General features: G+C 46.3%; 1 long non-coding RNA gene across 1 annotated transcript in view; it reads right to left on the reverse strand.

Annotated features, from left to right (window-relative positions):
• Positions 1-25,659, reverse strand: part of LOC148222125 (uncharacterized) — a 285,860-nt gene that overhangs the window by 42,816 nt on the left and 217,385 nt on the right. The window contains exon 3 of the long non-coding RNA XR_015806892.1: positions 4,846-4,972. This is a non-coding gene — a long non-coding RNA (uncharacterized LOC148222125). The remainder of the gene's footprint in view (positions 1-4,845; positions 4,973-25,659) is intronic.

The raw sequence follows: 25,659 nt of genomic DNA on the forward strand, positions 1-25,659 counted from the left end.
CTCACTGCAGCAGAGCCCACCTGGCTGTTAAGACAGGATTCCTGCAAGAGAGATTTGCATGTGTGAGGAAAGCAGGGTGAGGTACCTGAGGGATCTGCTCTGCTGCACACAATGAGATAAATGCTGAACGGTGCAGGGGTGTTTCTGCAAGGGACACACGGCCAGCTCCAGTGTGCCACACTGCCCTGCCAGGAGCCTTCTGTGTGCTGCAGGGAGCCATCTGTGACGGCAGCTAACAGGGAAGGGAGCAGGATTCCCAACGAGCCAGCATCATCACCATCATCACCATCATCATCACCATCATCATCACCATCACAGCATCATCATCACCATCACAGCATCATCAGCATCATCACAGCAGCAGCAGCAGCAGGAGCTGCTCCAGGAGGAGAAGGCACTGCCTGCCCAGCCCCAAAATGATGCTGAGCTCTCCAGGAGCTCTCCAGGAAGGGAAGGCACTGCCTGCCCAGCCCCAAAAGGATGCTGAGCTCTCCCCTGCTCTCCCCAGGCTGGCCCCACACCCTCCCCGTGCCTTGACCCACGACCTGAGCTTGGCTGGCACCAGGAATTGCCACGGAGGTGGTGGGAAGGCTCATGGATCATTCTGAACACGTTATCTAGAGCCCTGTTTTCAGTCTTTTTAACATATCTCCTGGCAGAAAGTGCCCATTGTTTTCATTGATCTCTGCTGCTTCTGGGTTTATTTTTCTTTCTCTATCTTCACGAGCCTCTATCTCGTGTCCCTTTCTCTGCCAAACTATTCATTTGCTGCTGAACAATCATGTGTTTGTGTTTCAGGGAGTTTCCTGTTTTGTGCATCTTTCTGTTCTATTGGCCACATATCTTTTTCTCTGCAGATTTTTCCTTATTGTGCAGTGGCATGTGGCTATCTGCTAATGCCAATATTACTCCCTGAGAATTCTTTTTCCTTGCATCATCAAGGATTTAAGTGGAAAGCCTTCAGCACAGTGCAAATTTCACTCCTGAGAAAATCCATCTTTTGAGGTAGCTGATTTTAATTAAAGAATACTCTCTCTCCCTCTCTCTCTCTCCCTCTCTGGATTATACTTTAATTTCAGTTTCTATCACAACATTAGATACTTCTTAGATAAAATATATTTTTGTCTCTTTTCATCGGTGATTATCTGTAGTTCTTAAACACTTGGGGTCAGCAGCTGGTCCCCAGTTGATGTAGTTCAGGAATAATTCTATTCAAAGGAATTAATTCAGAACAAAATTGGTTTTAAGTTCAAAATCAGGCAAAATGTTCATAAGATTTTGCCCTTATTACATATGTGAGAGTGAAACTCTCAGAAATATCAGTAATAGCAATCGTGGTAATAAACAATAATCTCTGAAGTGTATAACACCTTCCACCTGAGCATTTTAGACATGAACACTTTGAGCTACTGTCATATGAAGAAATGTCATTATCCTAATTTTACACAAGGGGAAAAGAGGTGACAGGAAGTTAAGAAAACAACTGAAAATCTCATAACAAGAACTGAGCCTCCACCTCCTGATCTCCTGTTTCTAACACTCAAAGCACAGAGGGAATCTGTTCCCAAAGGATATCAAATTGAGGTCTTGAAAGTTAATAGTTATGAAAGAATTCACACTATTCAAACACAAGTGCAGCTTGAGTTTCTGCCTCCATCATTTTGCCAAATTAAGACTGAAATATTATGGGTACCATGACTTAAATTGTTTATGCATGATCAATTTGCAGAGTTAAACAACTTCTAGACTTCTCACAGAAATGGTTGAACATAACCCTGGGCAGGGAGGGCCCTGCTGCAGATTTTAAAGTTTTACTGCTGCAAAGGAAGCTGGAGCAAAACCCTGCCACTTCTGAAGTCAAGACTTCCTCTCCTGGCAGAAATGGGATTTTGGCCAAGGTCCCCGTGGCCACCAGGACTCCTCCACACCCCATGAGAGCTTCTGCAAGCGAGGCAGTCAGGGCTGGGAGTGCTCACGGCCATATCTGTGTGACAGAATGCAGGCAGCTGCACACAAACCCACACAGAAACCACGGGATGAGACGAGTTCAGGCTGGCAGGATCTTCTATTCTATTTCTATTTTCTGTGTGCTGAACGACATGCAGCAAGTTGTTAGATCATTGCAGCAGCCATTACAGATTTCCCTCCTTTCCTTTTGTCTGGTTTTTTTTTTTGTTTTTTTTTGTTTTTTTTTTTTGCCTGTTTTAATGCCCCCTCCAGCCTGTGCACAGTGCAGATATGTATCTCTGCTTAGTCATGCATTTCTGTGCTGAACAGAATTAAAGGAAAAAATATCTATGTAGGATAAGGGTAGGAATAAAATGTGCTTTGGCAAAGTGCTTCAAACTGCCTTTCTGCCAGTAAGCCATTAATTTGTGCTTCTTTGTTTTCTCCTAGCTCAGAATAATTCCCATCTGCCTTGACTCACTATCTAGCTCAGAAAGGAAGAGGTCCTTTTTTGAGCATGGATGAAATAGGAAACTTCATGTAGAAACGAAGAATGGAGCTTGGAATTCTGGTGTTTCTACCACTGGGACCTAAAATAACTTGAGGTCCTGCTCTTTTAATTAATTTCATTATGATGAGCCTGCCTCTCCTGTTCTTGTATTTTTTCCAAGCTTTTGTGTTCCTGGCCTGCCTGCAATCCATATGTATTCCCCTTCTTTCTTGCTGCTGAAGCTGAAGATGCAATCACATCTTTGAACCATCTGGTTTTTAATTTATTATTCTCCCCCATTGCATTGATGGGCTCTCTGGTTTTTCTGTCAGGGTAACAAGTTGGCTCCTGTTTATCTAAGATATGTTAACATGCTGTTCCTCTTCTGGGCACTCGCTCAGTCGATTGTATTTCCTGAAATTAAACACTGGGGAGTTTTTAATATTATTTTCTTCATCAGACCAGGGAATACCCCCTACCTTTACAGCCTCTCTTCCTCCTTTTGTTGTTTCAATGAACATTTTATGACTCTTGCTAAATTTAGGCTAATATCTTATTTTTCTGTCCTCTCCACATCATTGCCAGGATGATTCACTGAAGGCTGCCTGGACAAATTCCTGGGTGAGGAACCTGGTGAGAAATCGACTCATGTGAGGCCAGAGAGTGCCCAGGATTCCCCAAAGCACCCCAGGGATCCCTGCAGAGCTCCTGCTGTGTCCCCATGGGGCAGGACACGAGGTTTGGGAAAATCCTTCCATGTGTTGGTTCACTCAGCCCCCAGGTGAGCAGTGGGGTCCCCGACAGGTGTGACAGGGAGCTGTGCATCCCAAGGGTGCCTGGGAAGTTCCAGGTAATCACAGGATGGAGAATAAAGTGGATTTATATTTGTTACTTTACTTTCCCTCCCGAGAGCCTTCTGAGGCATTCCATTCTTTAATAAGCTGAAAGTGCTCCAAGATTTTTCTAATGAAAATGATATAGGAGCACACAGTGTTATTATTAAAACCTCTCTCTTTTTTCTCTAGGAACTGCTAAAATACATTTACAGTTTATATCCTTTTTGGTGAGCATTAAAGTTTCTAATTTAAAATAATAAAGCCTGGTTTGCTCACTTTCTTTCCCTTCTATTTCAAAAATATAAAAACTCGACAGTTTTCTAACTATTCTTATTTTGCTGAGTGATTTTTGGATTTCAATAAAAGTAACACTGTGGTTACAACACTTTGCGAGATAAGCAAAGAGATTTTTTTTCTTTTTTCTTTTTTTTTTTTTTTTACAGCACAATTATGGAAATTTCAAAGAATCTTATAAATATCCTGCTATTTGCATATATGAGATAAGCATATTTTAGTAATGGTTATGACAGGCTAGCAAGGGAAATGTGTGGGACAGCCACACAACAAATAGATGCAAAAACGAGGGGGTGTCTGTGCAGTGCTCCATGAAACCCACGCCCAGGATCCCAGGGAATTCTTGGGGATCCCCAAGGAAGGCACCAGCCCAGCCCTATGGCTCAGTTGCCCTGGGCAGCTGCAAGCCCAGCACCATTTTTTATGCCACCAGGCAGTTTGGTGAGCCCAGGGGTGGGAGAGGAGGGAATTCTCCAGCTCTGAGTTTTGGGTGCCCTGGGCAGGAGCTCTGCAGGGATCCCTGGGGTGCTTTGGGGAATCCTGGGCACTCTCTGGCCTCACATCAGTGGCTTCCTCACCAGGTTCCTCACCAGGAATTCGTCCAGGCAGCCTCCAGTGAATCATCCTGGCAATGATGTGGAGAGGATGGGAAAATTTAGGATAATATCTTAATATTGTGCTAAATTGAGCCAGGTACAAACGCATGGAAGGCGTGCCAGGCTCTGGGGACATGGGGACACCTGTGCCCTGTGCTGCCACTGCTCCCTCTGCCACAGCCCTCACACCTCAGGGACAAGGTCACCACTGCCAAAATGCCAGCACAGCCCCCAGTGCCCCCAAAAAACCACCTTGGTCCTCAACACATACCCAGGTGTCCATGAAAACTCCCTGAGAATGGAGGCAGAGCTGCTTTGGGAACGGAGCTGTGCTTTTCTTCTCTTGTTTGCCTTTGTATTTTATAAGTTGGAAATCGCTGGTCTGGTTATGCCTCAGAGCTGCTGGGAAGCTCCTAGAATTAGTGTGGCAATTTTCTCAGTCCTTTGTTGGAAAGGGAGAGTCCACACAAAAAAATGCACTGGCGTTCCAGCTGCATAAATAGTGTAAATTGCTGTCAAACAAAAAGGCAATTTAGCTAAAAGAAACCCCAAACAAACAACCCCCTCCACACACACTTGTGTGTCCCCATTAGAACTGCAGGTTTCCATTCTGTAGATCTCCCAGCCATCTGCTTGGCCCTTGAAAGAGTCCTTGAGAAACCGAAAAATGAAAACCACTTACTTTCTGAAAACTAATCTTGGCTTCCCGGTGCCTGGCTTTCAGGGGAGTTCCACTCGAGCCTTGATTTCTGTAAGTGCAGATACTCAGGATGGCCCCAACAATTAGATGCCTTTGAGGATGTTGAAAGCTAGACATAAAAAAACCCAAATCAATCTGGAGTCTTGTTTGATAACCAACACTATTTCTAATGAAAAAAAAAAAATCCAACCACCGAATAAAATAATAATAAAATAACCCCCAGGAAGCTCAAAACTTTAAAGAAAATTTGCCAAAATCTACCTCGACTCTTTAGGTTTTGAACCATACATTTTTTTTCTATGAAGTTTTCTTTAGCCTGGCTAGAAAAAAAAAATTACAGAAGTACAGATCCATCTTTTTTCCTCTATGCTGAGGCAGATGACCTTTTCCAAAAGCCAAAGTCCCCTGTCCCTGCAGCACAGCCAGGGACCTTCAGGAGGTTCTTTGTAATGAATTCCTTCTGGTCCCTGGTGCCTGCAAATCCTTCTTCCTTGCCAAAAATTTGGGAAGAGATGGGCTGAGAGCGATACCCATAACCCACGGATTCTCTGGGGTGCACTGACTCAGGCTCTGGGCAGGAAAGGAGTGATGGGGATGATGATGAGGAGGAGGGAGCAGCAGGAGCAGGGCTGCCCAAACTGCAGGGAATTCTGTTCTCATCTGTTCCCCAGCTCCACAGAAACCTGTCCTGAACACAGGAAGGATCACAAGCAGCCACTGCCTCTCGAGCTGATAATCACGAGAAAAACAGCAGAGCAAGGGAAGGGGCAGCTTTGCCTCGTCAGCTAATGATCCTTGACTCTTTACTTTGTGTTTTCGGCAGCAAACAGAAAGAGGTCACACATGAAACCGAGGCAGTGTGAGGTGTCTTTATGAAGGCTCTCCGTGGGGTTTGTTGAAGGGAGGATGCAGCAGGGGCAGGGAGAGCCAGCCTGGCCGGGCTCGGGGTCACTCTCGGGGTCACTCTCGGGGTCACCAGCGCTGCCTTAACGCCACGGGCTGGCAGCGTGGGGCTGATTAGCAAGGCTGGGTCCCCCTCGGCTCCAGCTCTGCCCTCTGCCCGGCCCTGTGTGCAGGGTGAGCAGGGATCTTTTCAGCTCTCATCAGCCGGGCCAGGCTCTGAGCCCGGCACCGAGCATTTCCCAGAGCTCACACCCCGGCTCCAATCGTCACAGCGATTGTTTGGGCTCTGAAGTGTCTTCCTTTTGCAACACCGTCTTCTTTATTATTTTTTTTTTTTAATCTTCCCCACCCTTTTCTTCTCATTTTCAACTGGCACCAGGAGGGCAGAATAGAAGAAGCTGCTCAAAGACGTTTTTAGCTTTCTCTCAAGAGATCCGAGCTCATGGCAGAAGAAACAAGTTCCTCTGACAGGAACAAGACCCTCCACCACAACAAGGCAGTTTTCCCTTTTCAGCTGCAGGCTGGGGAGGGCAGAAGATGGAGAAACAGAGGAGGGGTGAGGGAGGACGTGGTGAGATCCCGAGGAATGCAGATGGGAGAAGGGATTTAGCATGATGGTGATGGCTGCGTGATTAGAGGTGACAGGAACAATAGTGCATGGCTGTGTCTACACTGCTTGTCAGACACACGCTGGCCTCTCAGGAAAGGGGGAACACAATGCTTTTAAATTAAAGTGGATGGGAACTGCGAAATGGAGGGAAGAGAAAAGGAAATGAAACATAAGGGCTTGTTGGACGAGCTGGGGTTTTTCTTCCACCACAGCAAAGCACGACTGGCTCTGGGGAAGTGGGGCTGGTGCAGCTTTAAACCATCCCTGTGCATATCCAGCTGTGGATGACTGGGGAGCTTGGACAACTCAGAGATGCTGGCCACAGAACTTCATCCATGCTGGTGCCCAGCACCTGCTGCACCAAGCCCCAAACTGCTTTTATCTCCCTGAGGCTGCAACCAGTGAGGAGAGCACTGGGTATCTCAGGGAACATCCCTGACACAGCTGGCAGAACAAAGAGACCCAGCACCACTCAGCCCTGTGCCCAGCTTCAGTAAAATTCATGTACAATCCAGCTGGGAGAGCTGCTCTTACCCACCACAGCAGATCCATGTTTCTGTGCTGACCCACCCCTGGTGATGGTTAACACTCACTCCTTTCTGTCTCTGCCTGGAAAGTAAAGACAACTTTTCTTATGGCTTTGTTTTTTCTCCTTTCCAAAGCTTTGGCTGTGATGGATGAAGCTGCCTGACATTGTCAGAACTTACTTGAACTAATAAACAATGGAAATGCCTTGATTTGTGCTAGTGCCAGATCCATCCCACTCACAGCCCCAGGTGTGCTCTTTGCTGGGAGCCCATGATATACTACCTGAACCCCTACTCACCATTCTTCATCTTGATTATTTACCTTTTGCTGCCTTTTATCTATTCTATGAACATTTTGCCCTAATTGCTCAGCTATTTGTTGATTATCCTGCAGTCATTTGTCAGATCCTTTTATTCATTAATCTGTGAGACCCTTCAGCTGCTATTCATCTGATAAGGAAATTTTTAACCATCAGTTCTCTCAGAGTCATATCTCACTTCATGTCAAGGTCTTAAAAAGAACAGAATTATGGCTGACTGTAGCTGTTTGTGGGGTCATTTAGATGGGAACACCACATCCTACTTTTTGCCATTCACCTGTACTAACTTCCTTAGAGCTTCCTTTAGCAGCGAAATGCTTCACATCCTGAGGTTTGTGGGCATTCTGCTCTGTGCAGTCGCTGCTTTGTAACTCGACGGGCGAAAAACTTGTTCAGCAAAATGCAATCCTTCCTGCTGGCTTGCTCAGCCCGTGGGGAAGCAGAGCTGACAATGCCTGTGGGATTGCTGCCACTGGCAGTGAGTGAGCTGCCCCACTGCCTCCTGCTCCTCTGGGTGTGCTGCAGCACATCCTGTGCCAGCCTCGCCCTGCACCAGCCCCAGCCACCTGGAAAGCACACTGCTGGTTTGTGTGGATCTGATCTGACAGAGGCAATTAAACCTGCACAGCCCACTGCACATCAGGAGCTGCAATATCTGACTCGTGTTCAGCATCCTGCACCGCTGGAGCACACACAGAACTGCAATATCTGACTCGTGTTCAGCACCCTGCACTGTAGAACACACGGAGCTGCAATATCTGACTCGTGTTCAGCATCCTGCACTGCTGGGACACAGAACTGCAATATCTGACTCGTGTTCAGCATCCTGAACTGTGGAACACACACAGAGCTGCAATATCTGACTCGTGTTCAGCATCCTGAACTGTGGAACACAGAACTGCAATATCTGACTCGTGTCCTGCTCCAGCTCTCCCTCTCCCAGTCCCCCACATCAGGGGCTGTGCTGCCAGCCCAGAGCTCCACAGGCACCATCCTGTGCTCTGTTGAACACATTGTGTTTCAAGGAAGCATGACTAGGGTGTTGTGCCATTGGCCTCCCTCCAACAAGATAATCCAATTTTTCTGATTCCCAGACTAAATATACTCATTCCTTTTGACAAGGAGTTGTGGTGTCAATAAGATTTGAGATGCACTGACAATAGCCTGGAACACGGTATCTCTCTTTTTGTGCCAAATTGGCACTTTTTTTTTCCTGGCTGACAGAGGCCAAGCATGCATGAGGAACCTTCCTGGGTCCAGCACTGCAGCTTGGGCTAGGCTGGCTTCAGCTTGACTGAGCTGCCTGCTCTCCTGCACCCTGCTCCCACTGCCTGGTTTTCTCTAAAAGCTTAGCTGGAGGATGACTCACTTCAGTGAACATCAGAATAAAATCCTGCATACAATTAAATGTGCTCTTAGCTAGGCAGAGCAGTGGGGCTGGGCAGCTTTGGAATTAATTCCACACTCTGTTTATCAGGAGCCTGGCCTTCAATACCTCATATTACTCCTAAATATTTTACCTCTTGTTGCACTAATTGAACCTTTTGTCTGTTGACTTTCAATCCTTCCTCCTGGATTGCAGCCAAATCTTCCACGCTGCTGACATGCTTGTTCTTCAGAATCTCCCCAGTTCAAGTATGAGCCACATCTGATGTCACACACTTCCAGGACCTGCAGGCTAATTTCTCCCACGTTTGGGTAGTGTAGATGTGACAGATCACAGGAGCTTGTGAAATCCTTGAGGAACTCAAGTGAAATATTATTTTCCCCTCCTGAACTGCAAACTCCCAACTTTTACCAACATTTCTCTATTAAAAAGCTAAAGAAAAATGCATTATTTGCTAGATCTATGGCCAAAATCCACTTAGCTCCTTGCACTACTGCAGCCGTAATTTCTGGCATTTTAACAAGAAGAGGTGATGTTTGCAGAGTTACAGCATTTAATGCTCTGAAATCCACAGTCAGATGCATCTTTCTATTTCCCTTTAATACCAGCCCCACAGGGGAATTACACACACTGGGTCATTGCACTGGCACTCCTTGATCCACCAGCAGCCATTCTGGGCTGGCTCAGGTATTTACAGCGTTTTTGCAGTCTTGGATCAAGCCCTGCTATTAAAGCAAAGGCATTAATCTTCCCATACTCCAACTTATCTCAAGCTTATACTTGCAGAAAGGTAACTGACCCTCATCCCGAGCTCTTCTGACTATTTCAGGAGCCTTTACAGGAAAACATCATTTTGTAGGTAAGGTAATTATGAGTCTTTCTATTTCTGTATTATCCTTGCACAGTTAGTCAGATCTAAACTCACCTATTTTGTTTAAGAAACAGACTGCTGAAAAGCCCATTTTTTATCCTGTACATGGTGCTGAATACAAAACTCCTCAGGCACACTCTCCAGTGAGCAGTTTGCACAAGAGTGTGTGTGGGGCAGAGCTGGGACTCTCCCTGCCCCACAGGAGACCCCCCTGTGTCCGCTGGGACACCTTATGGGCACCCTCACCCTTGCAGAATACTCATTTCAGTAGTCACTGAGGCACCAGAATCTAATAACAGTTTGGGCTCCCAGTAGCTTGTTTTTCATTGCTGTTGCACAGTTCTGCCAATTTATGCATTAAGACACTAATGGATTTTATATTCCATCCAGCCAGATCTTCTCCCAGGCTCTAGCTCACTCCAAGCCCTATTTCATGTCCACTTCAAATGCCATTTCCAAGATTTATCCAGTCCAGACAGGATACCCTCTGCCTTCCTGTGGGCAGAGAGCCACAAACTGCAGGACAGTCAAGGGCCCTCTCCTCCTGCACAGCTTTGGGTTTGTTTGGACTCTGATCCATGAAAGCAAATATTGCTGGCACCAATTGCTTTGCCCAAGAACTTCCAAGTTCCTTTTCTTCCCAGAGAATCCTTCCAGCCCTGCCCCTAATTTATGTTAGCAGCATTCCCAGGTCCCACAGCCATGCCTCACACCCAGCAAATTCTGAATCCCAGTTCATTATCCCCCAGTAACAGTGCAGCAGATACACCAGGAGCCATTTTCTGGGAATGGGGATTTTTCTTCTTTTTTTTTTTTTTTTTTTTTTTTTTTCTTTCCTTCTTTATCTTCAGTTCAGGCTAAAAGCCTAAAGTGATAAAGTGGTAAGCAGCTCCAGTTAACTGAGTGTCTCAGTGGTCTCTCTGCCCCACTGGCCCCTGTCTCCCTGAACTAACAGCTTTCTTTACCCTGGGGGGAATCTCCTTGCCTGTATCCTTACCATGCAAAGGAGCACAGGGGTCCAGGTTGTGTTCTGGGTGAAACAGGACCATTCCAAATATCTCCATCCCAGTCACCAGGACCACTGCTCCTCCTCCAGTTTGCACTGCAGTCAATATATCCAGTTTAGCTGACAGCCTCTCTTTATTTTTCCCACTTGCTTTCTCACCGGAGTCTCAGAATTCAAGTGTTCTTGTTCACTCTGTGTGGCAATGATTTGATTTCTGTTCCTGCCCACTCAGCCTCTCACAGCCTTGCTCTCCTGGACCTGACTGCTGGGTTACCACCAATCTGCCACAGGTGAAAAGCAGCCTGTGATGCATCCAGACACTCCCTTCCCCACCAGCAGAGCAGAATTAAAATGCCTTGGCAAATATCTCTCCTACTAAAGGAAACTGGAGAAGCTGGCAAGTGCTGCCCTTGCACCAGACCACTTTGGGGAATTTAAATGGGCATTAAAGTACCCAAATGCCAAAGTCAAGACCAAGCCTGCCAGTGGTGAGTCCTTTTCAGATCCCTGGATGCAGGTGGCATCTTCTGGCTCCCGAGGGGGATTGTTCATGCTCTATTGTTCATGCTCTATTGTTCATGCTCTATTGTTCATGCTCTATGACAGCCTTGGTGTTTTTCCTTATATTGCCTGGTTTCAAAGGCAAACACTCCTGATCTGCCAGTCCAAGCCCTTCTTTTTCCCAGGGCTAACTTTGCAAATATAATCATGTTATGATCTCAGGCACAATGAAATGATCATTGTGTGAAACAGATCCCAGCTCCCAACAGCTTCCCAGGCCACTCACTTCAGATCCACCCAGAAACTTGGAGCTGGCAGGAGACTGGGTGACCAAACACGCACAGAAGTCACTCTCTGTGCCATGACCTTCTCACCTTAACCCTTCCTTGCCCAGGTGCACAGCTCCTTCACAGACGAGCTGGTGACCACACAGAAAATCCAGGGCACAGCCCAGGGATCACACTGCCCATCCCTGTCTGCCAGCCAGGGGCTGGTGGCTGAAGGTCCAGCTGCCTGTGAAGGTTTGCCCTCCCCGGGGTGTCCCTTTAGCAGTTTGGGGTCCCTGGGGTCCCTGCTCCCTCTCCAAGCCTGCACGATCTCCCGTGCCACGCTGTGGCAGCGATGCCACTCTTACAGAGAAGGACTCTGTGATTTGTGGTGCTATAAAAGCTGAAAACCTCCATCATTGCCTTTTATATATAATTGAAAACACAATAATTGACTGCAGTGCCAAGTGGAGAAGGCAGCAGCCCCTTGGAAGCACGCTCAGGCGTCCGTGCACACGCAGCCGCTGCTGCGTGACTCGTCTTAATAGAAGGCTTAAAATAAATCAGAATTATTTCCAGATTAGAGGGAAAAAAATCCTGTGAAGATGTTTCAGTTCAGGCACAAAGAACACAAAGAGAGCAGTCTCTTTGCCAGTCAGCACAGCATCTGCTTTCCTCTGGTCCTTTGCTCTCCTGATCTCCTCCTGTTCTCAAAAACAAACCGGCTTCATCTTTCTTTTCTGTCTGAGACAGGTGAGCACACAAGATTGTAAAGCTGCTGCATCCACACTGGTGGGTCTGTAAGCAAGCTATGTGTCTCCCAGACACTGCCTTTTAATTGTGTTGACAGAGGTCTCAGCCAAACTCACCAAATCGTGCTTCCTTGCTGAACTTGGTTTCAACAACAGAGAACACTCACCTACACCACAGCACCCAAGGCAATAAAAATAAACTCTGCTCCTCCTGGAGCAAAACCCTGTCCAAATCCTGACCCTAGGAACCCCCTAAGCCAAGCCCACAGGGGTCACAGCAGGGCTCAGGAACCTGGGAGTGCTGTTTGCATCCCTGCCAGCCCAGGGCTCCCAGAGCCCCCATCACACGGAGCTGCTGTGTCAGAGCAGGGGGAGAAGCTCCTCTCCTCTCCAGTGCTGTGGAACTGGCAGGAAATTCACTGATTTCACGGGCATCTTGCACGGCTTCCTTGGTGCTCCTGCTGGAGGACAAAGCCTGGCAGATCTGCTGTGTGAACAGGGAGATGGGGAAAGGGAGGGAAGAAGGACAAAGGCTGAAAAAAAAGCAAAACCCCCCCTCCCAGAATGCCACCAACACCCTCCAATTCAAGCTGTACACATTAGGAGAATATTTCAGTTTTGACTGCTCAAGTGTTGTTGTTTTGTTTACCTCGGGGACTTTTAGGGCAAATTATAGAAACAGGCCAGTTTACTTCACTCTCATTTTTAGACAGTTTCACTTTCAGCCTCTTCTGCACAAACAACATGCTACAATTTGGGGGCTGCAAAGGCTGCAGGGAAATATTGATTTCCTCACAACAACACTAAGACAGTGTTCGACCCAACATTTTCTGAAGGCTTTTACAAAACATACACTTTGAGGGACAAGTTTGGCTTGACAGACTTCTTTTAAAGAGAACTGCCTTTCTTGCAGCCACCTTAGAACCCTTATTTACTGCTTTATGTTACAGAAAGACAATTGTGGATGCGAGAAATTTCTCAGGTAAATCCCTCTAAAGTTTCAGATTATCTGGCTGCGTGAAAACCTGCATTGTAATGCAAGAAAAATTCCAATTATTCAGCTAATTAAAAAAGACTTAATTATAATATAGAATAATTAATTTCTTTTGATACTTACAACTCAGACACTCCCTTGTATACCTCAGGGGCTCAGAAGTTTTTAGAGAATGCAACAATGGGAATTGCTCCTGAGAAGTGGGGCTGTTCTGAGCCTGGCACCAGCTCTGTATACCAGAGTAGGGACTGATGGCCAATATTCCAATATCCCTGAGCCATCAGATCTCCAATGCAGAAGGTCAGGTGCCACCTCGACTATCAAAAGCATTCCAAAAAAAGACACCAAAGTTCCCCAGCTGTGACACTGCTCCTGCACTCCTGCACTGTGTGAAGTGCAGCTCTGCCCATCTCATCTTCATCTCATCTTCATCTCATCTTCATCATCTCATCTGCCCATCACAGCCCTGTCCCAGCCCCCCATGGAGTGCCACTGGACTAGGAACTCCAGACCAGTGTCTCTTCAAGCCTCTGTCCCAGCTTTCAGTCCCTCCTGCCCTGTGGAGCTGCTCTGTGCCATCCTGGCAGAGCCCTGCAGGGCACGGCTCAGAGAGGAGTGCCTCAGATGGGCACACAGGCTCCAGATGCCAGAGCCATCACAGCGACCTCCTTCTCATTTTGTGCCACTTGCCTCAACTACAGAGCTCCCCCTAAGTTAATTTGCTCCCCAGTTTAATTGGAGGAAACAGCTCCTAGGTTCTGTCCTGCCATCTCCTTTAGTGCAGGGACTTGGGTGCTGCTGCCAGCAGCTCCCCTTAGCAGGGCACAGCCCATGAAGGGCCTGGGCTCTGTTTCACTCTGGTCCCCACCCATGGAGTGTCCACTGAGGGGGAGGCAGACCCCTGAAGACAGCTGCCAAATACTGAACACACTCCTGTCACAACCTGGAGAGTGAAGTGTGGGGAAAGGAGAGGAGGCCTTTCTTGGGATATTTGCATTTTTCCCAAAGTGAGCTAATAGCAGGACTTGGTTTGGTGAGGGGCTCTGTGGGGTCAATAGCCCTGCCAGGCTGCCCCAGCACCCAGCACACCTCCACGCCCTGCAGGGATGTGTTCTCCCTTCCCAGGTCCCAGCACCAGGGGAAGCAGCCCCTGGGAAGGGTGGAGAGCCCAGGGAGAGCCTGCTGACACACTGCTGAACATTCCTGCTTGCCTGACTCTTTTCTCCCAAAAAACATTGGAACTGGGAGATTTCTGAGAGCCTGGGGGGCTCTCAAGGCCAGCAGCACCTTAGCCTGGGTCTCTGAGACACCCCAGCAGCACCTGAATCTCCCTGAGTACATCACATCCCATCCTGGGGTCCTCCCCCATGCCTTCATCCCCTCGGACATTTCTGGAGATGAAGGCAGGCCAAGGACACGTCACAGAGCCAGGGCACTGATGGGCACACAGACAGTGCTGCTCACACACAGCCATGGCCCCATTTCTGCTCTTGGTGGAGGCACTAAATCCCAGTGAAAGTTATTGTGCCATCTTATTTCTTGCTCGAGGCTCTAAATCTCCTCTCCACCCCTTCATGTGGCACAGATAAGAGCTGCATTTACATCCCTTCAGTCACACCCCGCTGCACAGGAAGGTAAAGCCACTTTGCACAGGTTTCTTAGCAATGTAAGACCCTTTCCCACAATGGAAACTTCTTTCTGCCATCTTTGATGGCAAAATAGGAAAAGGAAAATTCAATTATATTTCAATCCCTAATAAAATTCACTTATCTTTCATCTTTTTCTATTTTTAAATTATACCTGCATTTGCTACTTTTACTGGATCTTCTCCCTCTTAATATTCAGTAAACTGTGTGTGCATCCTCACTCATCTCCTCCTCTGTGAAGAATTAGAAAGAATTAATAAGCTGGGATATTTGAATAAAATCCTTTTTATTTCATGGCCTGATTTTACTTCCATAAACTCTGCATTTATAGCAACCTCATAAATTACCAACGTATACAGAAAATAAATACTCCTTGTCTCTCCTCCTAAGCCTGCAGACTTAGCAAACAGATCTCTCAAAATCACAGGAAAAGGAAAGGATATTTTCTTTTCAATTCATTCAACTGGAAATACAATTTTGAGAAAAGCAAAGTAGTGTTTCCCTTTCGCTGTTTCCATTTCATTTGGGCTGATAAATGCCTCTGGGACACAGCATTTCTGGTTTCACCTCTTCTCAGCTGTCTGTCTTTGTGTTTCCTTCTCTTTCCCTCTCCCTTGCTTTTTCAACTGGCCTGGAAAGCCAGAGGCACCTGGCAGCTGCAGAGTGGTGGCTGTCCCTGTTGGTTTGTGACCTTCTAGACTGGGCAGGACTGGTTTCCTTCAGGCTGGGAAGGGGCTGAGCTCTGTGCTGCTGACAAGAACCAAAGGATGTTCCAGGAGGTGTCAAAGTCCCACGGTTCAGTGGGCACCAGATGGGAGTGATGGGACTGCAAACAATCCCATCCAATAAAACATGTGATGGCTTTGAGGGAGAAAGCCACTGTGAATTCGTGTCCTTCTTTGTGCTTCTGCTGGCAGCAAGGCACTGAATTAGTGTGAAAATTGAGCAAAAATTAATCTTTGCCTCATAATCCATTATTTAAAAGGGAACACTCACTCACTATAATTTTCAAGTCACTGCTACAGTGAAGTCATTGTGAAATCTGTAAGTTTGCCATAGGGGGAAAAATAGCAACATAAGACAAGGTCTTGAGATTTGCCAGAGTGCCAGACTCTTAATCTGCTTACTGCAGTCACCATTTGCAATTTTGTGTTGTAGTTAGAGCCTCCCCAAGGTCACCCCAAACATCTCAGAGCTCTTAAACATCTGCCTCTGATTCCTAAAAACTGCCATGGAGATGGAAGGACTGAGGGACTCGTTAGGGTCACTCACCAGGCAGCACTGACAGAACCACAGGGCACAGGGGAGGTGTAGGTTGGATATTAGGAAGAAGTTTTTTAGGGAAAGAATAATAAAGTGTTGGAATGCTTTGCCAGGGGTGGTGGTGGGGTCACCATCCCTGGTGGGATTTAAGGAGAGACTGGATGTGGCACTGGGTGCCATGGTTTAGTTGAGGTGTTGGGGTGTGGGTAGGACTTGGTGATCTTGGAGTCACTCCCAACCTGGTTATACTGCGAATATATTGTGATTATATTGTGAATGTATTGTGACTATACTGTGAATATCCTGTGAATATATTGTCAATATCCTGTGAATATATTGTCAATACACTGTGATTCTGTGATTTTATGCTAATAAAGAGCCCCTGGGGCTGCACTGCCAGGGCAACAGAGCAAAACCCCTCAGTGCTCACAGCTAAAGTCACACCTCACCTGTGTCCCCAGAGCTGCTCTCACCTGTGTCCCCAGAGCTGCCCTCACCTGTGTCCCCAGAGCTGCCCTCACCTGTAAGGAAGGGCCAGGCCAGCTGGGATCCCAGCTGCCCCAGCACTGTGAGCAGGCAGAGGTGTGGGGTCAGAACCAGCGTGGCCAGTGGGTCCCGGGCTCAGCTGGCCCAGGGCTTCCTGCCCTTGCTCTGTAAAGTGAGCAGAGCTGTGGCACAGGAATGTCCCAGTGTCCCAGGAATGTCCCAGTGTCCCAGCACTGCTCTCCAGCCCTCCCTGGGCATTAAGGTCGAGAGGATAAACCCAAGAGCCTTTGGGGAGGTTTGGGCCAGGTCACTGAGCCCCTGTGTGTCCCCTCCTCCCCCTGAAGCACAGCAGTCTCACATTCCTTGCTCTCTCACACATTCCTTGCTCCTGTCTCTATTTTGATGCTGTTCGGGCTCCTGTGAGTTGTTTTGCAGCCTGGGATGCCAGGCTCTGTTGGAATCCCTAAGATTTAATGCAATATAACAACGCTGCTAACAACCAAATACATATGTTACTGAGCGTGGCACACACACACAAATCCAGCTCCTGCTACCACACACAAGAAAGGACTAGCAGGGAAATTTGTATTTTGTTTCTGCTTTTAGGAAAACGCAAAGGAAACAAACAATAATGGTAGACTATAAAACGGCAATAAAAAGAATGGAGATTAGGCTGCAGCATGCAGGCACTTAAAAAGAAATAAATAGCAAAATATGCCTAAATTTGTTCCAATTGGGTCTGAAAAACAAATCTGAGACAAAAAAAACCCCCTGCTCCCCTCCCCAAAAGCCACAAGCTGCCTAAAAGAAGATGTTATGGAAAGAAAAGACTGATGAATACTTTGAGAATGTGTTAACTTTTGAACAGCTTGAATATTCAAATTGGAATAAAAATATTCCTTCAATTAAAAATTATTAAAATTAGCTCAAAGTATTTTTTTGGTGTGTTCACTGCAAGAATTTAATAGGATCTAGTACTCAGCAAAGCTTTGAAGCAAAAATAACGTCTCAGGAGCTCATTACGCATTAAATCCTATCAAAAAGCAGAATCCCACTATGAAATTAACACAATTTGCAAATCATTATTGCAGGTTACTCCTTCCCCTGCTCTTTTGGTCACTTTGAGCTTGAATCGGTGGTGTTGTCAAAGGCAACAATAACAAAAACCACTCCCAGAGAAGTGTGGATTGCATGTGGAACACCCTGAGCTGTGAACAGCATGGTACAACAGTCACACAGAGCAACAAACACAGCAGAAGCTGTCAGGAAAGCTGAGAGGTAGAAAGTGAAGTGAATCAAGGGATGTGGATGAAAATAATGTTTGGGAACTTTTTTATGCAGTAGGAAATGTTAAACCCTGTGCCTCCCCAGGCTGCTGTTAATGTCGTGGTGTAGTTTTCAGGCTGAGTCGTAGCATGGCTGAATTAATTGGTTATTTTATGGGATGTGTTCACTCACAACTATTCATGAAATATGAAACACTGGACAAAGTCTCCTTTTAATGAGATGCTGGTTCTTGTTTCCTCTTGCTGAATTGGAGGAAGAGAAAAAAAAAAAAAAAGGAAAAAGGCCAATCAATACAGTCTGAAACAGCAATAGCTCATTAAAATTGGAGGCTGTCAATACAGAATGTGTCTATCACTTGGGGGTACCGAGGTGGTGCTGGTAATGGCACTTTGTTCTGTGTTTGTTAAAGTACTGGAGCTGTCTGCTAAAAGTGATCAGGTGCTGGCTGCCTTCAGCATTTCTGGGGGCCAGAGGGAGGGGACAAGTGAGGGAGAGTCACCAACCTGCCCTGGGGTAACGTGGAACCAGTGCAGCTCAGTTAGGGGATTCATCTCCACAGAGCCCAGCTGTTATTTTTAATGCAGTATGTGGAATATTAAACTGTTTATCTTCTTATTGAAGCCATAAGAAGGCTCTTTCATGTCATCATTTCTATTTTATTTTGTTTAGAGTCCTTCATTAACTTTTCATATGAAAGATCTGTAATTTAGATCTTCAAAGAACTTTCAAAATGTAAGTTTTAGGGACGACAAGTGCTGTATGTGTGCAGTTCTATTCTAAAGGCAAAGTCAAATTGCAAAAATACCATCAAGAATGTTTCTTCCTTTCCTTTTTTTTATTTATGAGTAAAACACAGGGGATTTCTCTGGGGAAAAAAGAATTATTCTGACTTGATACTAATCAGCACATGCAGAAGGCTAAAACAGTGCTACCTCTGGAAGGCTAGAGAATGGTCTGTGGGCCAGAGCAAAAAGCCCTAAATTAATTAGAGGTAGTTTAAGAGCAGGAATACTCTGCATATGAGCATGGGGTTTGTTTTGCAATCCTAATTCTTAGCAATCAGAACCCAAAAGCCCCTCAAACCTGCAGTGGTTTCATCCTCCTGTTGGGTCAGTGAACACAGGCTGATTTTCCTCTGGGAGCAGAGCAAACCCTGGCCAGGGCTGCTCAGCTTTATTTCACTCTTGCAGTGTTCAGCCCTGATAAGAAGTGCAGCATTTCCCTGGGACATTTCATCAGCAGCCACAGCAGGGCTCAGAGGCTGCATACCAAATCCTTGCCCCACACAGGTCTGCACCAACATCCTGACAAATCCAGAAAGATTTATTTTACTACAGCCAAGCCTGATAACCCCTCTTGGGTCAAGTCCCTTATTATAAATCAGTCGATCAATCCCCAAGATTGCTAAAGCATCTGGTTTCATGTTGTGATGGTGAAGCAATTAAAAGCTCAGCCCTAAACAAATTAGATTTTGTATGTTTGGTTTTACAAACATCCAGAAAGGGGTCAGATCTTTTATCACTGTTGTCAAGGGGGAGGGAGAGAATCCATCAAGTCACACAGAACTAATTTACACCACTTAGTGAAAAAAATTGGAGCTATAAATGGTAATCCAAGTAGAAAGGTTTCTTTCAGGACAGAAATGCACCAGGCTGTGCTGAAGGCTGACAGATCATCAGCTGGTACTGGCTGAGGAATCAAAAGAATTAGGGACACACTGGAGAAAAGGGACCTCTAACAGTGACTGGGAAAATGCTGGAATCTGGAGGTGTCTGGCCATGTTTGTACAGCTGTCCTGTACATCCCCTGCAGATGTGCCCAGCTGTGCTCACCTGGCATCTCCCATGGGTGGTTGAGATCTCACAGGGGCTCTCAGTTCCCAGTTTTTGGGATTTACCCCCTCTCAGTCCCCAGTTTTTGGGCTTCACCCATCCTGCTGCCTCTCTTGCCTGTCAGGCACTGAGCCACAATCAGCAGCACCCCGAGCTGGGGCAGGCAGGGCTGGGCAACTCTGACAAAACCCGGGGGCTCTGCTCAGCCCTGAGTGATGCCAACATGTGTTTGGGTTAAATTTCTCCCTAAATTCTGCCACCAAGTCCACCCAGGCTGAAGAGTTCAAACTGCTCAGAGCAGGGACCATCACTCACTGTGCTTTTACTCATCAAGGCACAAGGCTAATGCCTTATCTTTAATGAAAGTCTCCACATGTTCCTGTACTATAAATAATAATTTAAATATTGTATGTCTCAGCTCCAGTGGCTGAGCTTGAAGTGATCATTTTGGAAAGATGGAACAGCTCTCATCTAAAAATACGAATCTGAAAAACTATTCTGGAAGAAGCGAGACTTATAAATTGATAAATGAGTTGAAGCTGGGATGGAGACCATGATGAGAGGAAAAATTCAGCTCTCAGAAGGAAGGAAATTAAAGGAAAGCAAGAACAGTTCCAAGACTTTCATTGTTTGGAATTAAGGATTTGAGGCATAGCAATGTAACAACTGGGAAAGTGGCAAATGCTGACCTAGATGAGGAGCTTCTGAATCCAAAAAAACATCATTAAGGAGACTTTCCACTTAACGAAAATAAGCAGGAAAAATGGAAATTTTTTTTTATTTTTTTTTTTTTTATGGAAATGTAACTTTGTAGGAGATTAAAGAAGCATGACAGAAACCCAAAATGAGGATTCAGAGGAAGCACATCTCAGCCAGCTAAGTGGCTTTGATCCTAATTGATAGGAAGCCCAGATTCCATCACTCTCCTTCCACACCAGAGCCTGGAGAGGGCAAGAGTCCATCCCTGCACTGCATTTATCTGCTCCACCCAGCCTGCTGCCACTGGGGCATGACTGAGGCTTGGGGTGGGTAAAAATGATACATTTTTCATAAATAAACTGTATTTTTTATACCTGAAGCCTACTTTTCTTCATTGAAAAAATGTGGTATTTCACGTTTTCCTGACACTCAAAAGCACAGAGCAGGAACAGTCCCTCTGACATATTTCCTTTAATAATCCAGTAAAATTCTAGCATATTTTTTTTCCACATTCCCTGTAAAGAGCAGAAAACATTTCTCATTTCCATTTGAATTTTATCACTTCACTAATACAAAAGACATGTACTTCTAAGCATGACCTACCAAAGGTCTTCGAATTTCATAGCACACAGACCAAATTAATTGCTTTATTAATGACTACGATAAAACCACAGCTCTGCTTCCTACTTAGGAAAACCTTTTTCTCTGAGAGTCTTTCTGATGTAAACACATGAAGGTGAAGCAACACTGGCACTAAGGGATGGGGAAATCTGGGGGAGGGAGGATGCAGAGAAAGTAAAGAAGAGAAGAAAACAGCAGAGCATGGAGCAGGATCCACTTTTGTGGTCACAATGAATGGGCAGCTTTTCTTTTCAGGAACAAAAGAACCTCCCCACAGTCCTGCCTGAACCCAGTGAGAGGAGATCCCATGGTGAGCTGAATCTCTGGGACAGAGAATCCTTTGAGGGGCACAGAAATCAGTGAGGAGCTCTAGCACTGCAGGTTTGGTTTTAGCCCTAAAAGCTTCTAGCACCTGTTACTGAATGACAACAGAAAGAAAGGCACTTACACTTCATGACTCTGAGGAGCTGAGGGGGAAAAAGAAATTTTTTCTTTACATTTCTATTATTTCCATTTATTTACATTTCTATTTCTAGTTATGTCTATTTATAGAATTTCAAGAGTGATTATGGATTGGACAGTGAGGATATTACTTCTTGACCTCATAGGTTTCATCAACAGTCCATCAATTTTCTCTTCCTCCAAAGAGGAATGCAAAACATTTATTGTTTACAAGAACAGACTGTGAGAAACTGTAAAAATTATCTGTTAACAATCAGAAGGCTGAACACAAGGGCAACAAGCACCCACCTAATTTTCAGTGAAAGTTGCAGCTTTATGAGCAAAAACTGCAGAAAACCACTTTGTTGACTCAGGTTCCTCACTTGCAAATGGAGAGAAGGACTGAGCAGGTGATGGAGAGGATGAGGCTGAAGCAGGGAGACACCAGGAGCCCCTGCCTTGGCTGTGGGTGTGGAGAGCTGGGGCTCAGGGAAGGGCTCAGCCTCAGCCTGCACTGCAGCTCCAGCACCAGACTTTTATGCTGACAGAATGCAGGCTGGAAAGGGAGAAGAAAGCTGATGGATAGGAAAGAATCAAGCAAGTGAAAGTGAATAATAGAGGAGCAGACAGTAATTGTTGAAGGAGATTTGATAAACTGTTTCAGAGCAAGACAAGGAGCAAAGAGTCAAATACTGTGCTGCCATAAAAGCCAAAATCAGAAAAAAAATAATAAAAGCGTTGGTTTTTTTTTTTTTCTTCCCTCTCAGAAAATGCCTAATAGGGGCTACATGAGAGAACAATCAATTGGGATGATTTAAACTGCGTTAAAAATTATTTTTTAAATAACCCAAATGATTCCACTTGATTTAATTGGTGAATCAGCAAGAACTACCATGTGGTATTTGAGAGCAGGGTGGAGGATTAGGAAATGAAGCACAGAGAAGAGCAGGGCTCCCACAGGAGCCCTTTGCAAGAAACCTGAGAAGGAAAACATTAGGAAGGTTTGAACAAGAACCTTTTAGCAGGCACTAAAAACATGACCAAAATGTCAGAGATCCCAGAGCAGAAGAAAGGGGAGCTAAGGGACAATAAAGGGGCCCAAACTGGATGGGACAGGACACCTCTGTCAGCTGGATGCCACAGAAAGGGGCACAAGGAGCTCTGATGGATGCCAGGACTCGAGAGCCCAGCCCTGGCTGATGGATGAACTGCAAACCTGGCAGCAGGGCTGCAAGGGCAGAAGCATTTCAGCCCTTCTTGCCATGGGCAACCAAAGAAACCACGAGAACCTGGGCAGCCTGGACTCTGAAGGGGGAGGTCAACAACAGCACTGGGGTTTTTCAGTTAAAGAGATCAAAAACGGCTTGACCCACTGTTTGTAGTCCTTGTGCATGATCTCCTGAGAAGGAGCACGGAGCAAGGAGTGTCCTGCAGCAGGGCCAGGGGATCAGCCAGGCTCCCTCTGAAGGATCCCTGCTGGTCTCCCCAGCACTGATCTCCTGTGTCCTCAGATTAGGTGAGATCTTAGAGCTGGAATGAGCTCAGATGTAATGCTGCAGTTGGCCCCTTCCCAGACAAAGATGGATTTCTTTAAGGCTGGCTTTACAGCTAAGCATGGCTGGGCTGCCTTCCCCCATCCCAAACATCTCTGGCAAAGCCCAGATCATCTCCAGCCCTGGGTAATCCCATGCCTTAACAAAGGTAGAGCAACACTAGCATGGAAGACAGGATTAAGAAAGAGTTGTTGTCTCCTTTGGAGCACACAACACCTTTAAAGGTAGAAAATCAACTACAAAAAGAATCCTGGGAATGTAGGGAAGCAGCACTCAGAGACTGCAGGCTGCCAGCAGGTGTGAAACACAAGCAAGTGTAAAAGCAATCACTGATTAAAGCCTGGCTTTTCACTGTTTGACTGGCCTAAGGCAGACCATAACAGGATAAAAAGGAATAATAACAGCAACCAGCCTATGGGGGTAATTTTTAATAGGAACACTGTGCTGAGGAGGAAGTTGTGCCTGCACCTGTCTGCTCTGGGATCAAGAGGAGCAGTGCAGGGACAGGGACAGGGACAGGGACAGGGACAGGGTGGGGTCAGGTTTGGTGCCAGGCACAAGAGCAGAGCGTGGGAGTGCAGCAGGGCAGGGACTGTGGGGTGAGGCTCAGGGGCTGGGGAGAGCACTGACAGCACACAGACTCTAATGAAGGCATGAACTGTGTGCTGGGGCTTTTTTTATATTTTTTTTTTTTTAAGGACTGCTTAATGAACTCCGCTTTTAGATACATCAAGTGAAATATGTAAAATATTCACTACAGGGGTGAATCTCTGAGAGGCCAGGAATAGACACCACTGGGAAAACACAGCTGCACCTGAGCCTGCAGAAGTGCTCAAAGGGGCCATCAGCCATCCCCAGCTGCCTTGCTGGGCTGTGGCAGCCTCACACCACGCAGGAGCTGACACCAGTGGCACACATGCCACAGTGGGGAAATCATCTCACTTCAGTGTCTCATTCTGCCAGCCTGATCACGGAGCTGATCATATTTACCCACCTTACAATAGAGCAGCGAAACTTAATGGGGTGCTTTGAATTCTTGGACAATACGCCCTATAGAATTCCAAAATTATAACAGACTCCTTCTCAAAGCTCCTGCAGTGTTTTATCTTACTGCAACTGCCATGGTAACTCGCTGCCCTGAAAACCTTTGATTAAAAGCTCAGTTTTCTGTTGCACATCTGCTTCCAAAGCAGTGGTAACCCTGAGTGGCCACTGCTGTGATCAGAGACACCTCTTATGTGATGCTTTTTGATGAATGCCCTGCCAGAGCTCTGACCAGGCCCTTCTGTGGCCATTCCAGAACTGCAAGTAGATTTACATCCCCAAAACACTTTAATGTGTGTTTTTATGTGACTCTGGGGCTGATGGGCCAAGGAAACTTAAGAGATGCAAACAAAAAAGTGCCAAACTGCCCCCAAGTTAAGGATCATAATTAGGGATTGCTAGTTCTTTTCCCTGTGCAGGAAAAATCTGCCAAGGAGTTGCAACAGAACAATATCATGAGTATGCATTCCTCTTCCCAGGTGGTGGATACATCATGGAAAACACTGCCCTGCCTTTTCAACTTTTTGATACTCAGTTTTCAGACTTTGAGCCAGTACTTGCCAACACCTTCATGGGCTTACACCTTCTTTAAAGGAAAACAATGCTAAAATGGCAGGAACAGAAAACATCACTCTTGATGTACAACTCACACCACCATCAGTTCAGTCTCTATTCCTCACACAAAAGTGGCAAAAGCACAAGGGAAACTTATTTCATCAATTCAAATGAAACTTATTTTTTTATCTTTCTTCCACAGCAAGAAAGGCAACCTCCAAGTCCTAAAACTGTGGGTTTTTTGGATAGCTTTTCCTGCAGCACTAGTTGATGGTGCCAGACCCTTCAAATGGAGCTGAAAATTAAGAAGATTGCTCCACTTGCCTAAAATTCACCAGAGAAAGGGATGGAACTCGATGAGCCCAGGGCTGATCCCAGCCTGGCTAAAGAGTGACCATCAGGCAGAACATCAGCTGCTGTCTTGAGAAGGGAGCAGAGAGAGACAGGAGCACCCTGGCAGGGCTGAGGGCACCCCTGGCAGGTTGGTGTGATGATCTCAGCAATCACAACCTGCCCAAACCCTCATCTGAGCGCTCTGTGACAGGAGGGAACACTTTTCGCCCTGGGTTACATCAGCCAGTGAGGACCAGAGGGCTCCACACAGAAAATGTGTTTCCTTCTCCCATCAAAGCTGAAACACCCTTTGAGATAAACCAGCAGAAAGCTCCATTTGAGACAAAGCCAGTGAAGTTTGTTCCAAGTGCTCACAGATGTGGAGAAATCTGCAAAGCCACCTTGCCCAGTCTGCAGGGCAGCCGGGCAGGGGGACGTGGAGGGGGCTCTGCAGGGTGGCACACACTGCTGGGCTGTCCCCGTGTCCCCAGGCTCCGTGCCAGGCTCAGGGATGCAGGGATGCTCATGGAAACCCTGCTCAGCACCAGCACAGGGCTGTGGCACCTGGGCCTTGGCCCTCAGCACAGGGGCTGGCACACAGCAATAAAAAATCCTGGCTGGCTCTGCTGACAACACCTGCTACTGCGTCCTGATAAGCTGGGCTACACAAGGACAATTATAAACGTCTCCAAGACATGTTAGAATGCATGTTTTAATTTAATCAGAGAGAACAAAAAAGCACATTAATCACTGCTCTCTTAACAGCAAAGATGTCCAGATATTTGCCAAGATAGCAGCGTCTTTCCTAAACACATCAGGTACAAAAGGACAACAACAACACCACGGAATTGCAGCCTTACAGGGGTAGGTACAAGGCCAAGCTGCACCTCGTGCTGTGC

The sequence above is a fragment of the Sturnus vulgaris genome, chromosome 14 (assembly GCF_052056855.1).
Source record: "Sturnus vulgaris isolate bStuVul1 chromosome 14, bStuVul1.hap1, whole genome shotgun sequence".
Classification (NCBI taxonomy): domain Eukaryota; kingdom Metazoa; phylum Chordata; class Aves; order Passeriformes; family Sturnidae; genus Sturnus; species Sturnus vulgaris.